Raw genomic sequence first — 235 nt, 5'->3', positions numbered from 1 at the left:
TAAGGTATGTCAAGTCTTGTCAGGCTATGCTGTTGGTGGACTTGTTAGTTTGCGCTCCAGCACTTGCAGAGGCTTGGTGCATCTCAACAATTGCGCCCAATAACTAGTGGCTGGTTAGCTCAGTTGGTTAGAGTGTGGTGCTAATAATGCCAAGGTCATGGGTTCGATCCCCATACTGGCTATGATGTACATTTTGAGTGTCAAAATTGTGAGTCACATGCATGTGAATTGTCAA

The 235-nt window shown here is 45.1% G+C and overlaps 1 non-coding gene across 1 annotated transcript; it reads left to right on the top strand.

Annotated features, from left to right (window-relative positions):
* The first annotated feature begins 108 nt into the window (after positions 1–108).
* On the top strand, positions 109–182 carry trnai-aau. The gene has a single exon. It is a non-coding gene; the product is annotated as a tRNA-Ile (tRNA).
* The last annotated feature ends 53 nt before the right edge of the window (positions 183–235 follow it).

Source organism: Oncorhynchus tshawytscha, unplaced genomic scaffold (assembly GCF_018296145.1).
Source record: "Oncorhynchus tshawytscha isolate Ot180627B unplaced genomic scaffold, Otsh_v2.0 Un_contig_15030_pilon_pilon, whole genome shotgun sequence".
Taxonomy (NCBI): domain Eukaryota; kingdom Metazoa; phylum Chordata; class Actinopteri; order Salmoniformes; family Salmonidae; genus Oncorhynchus; species Oncorhynchus tshawytscha.
The sequence above is the reverse complement of the archived record's forward strand: the minus strand, read 5'-3'. Positions and strand labels throughout refer to the sequence as shown.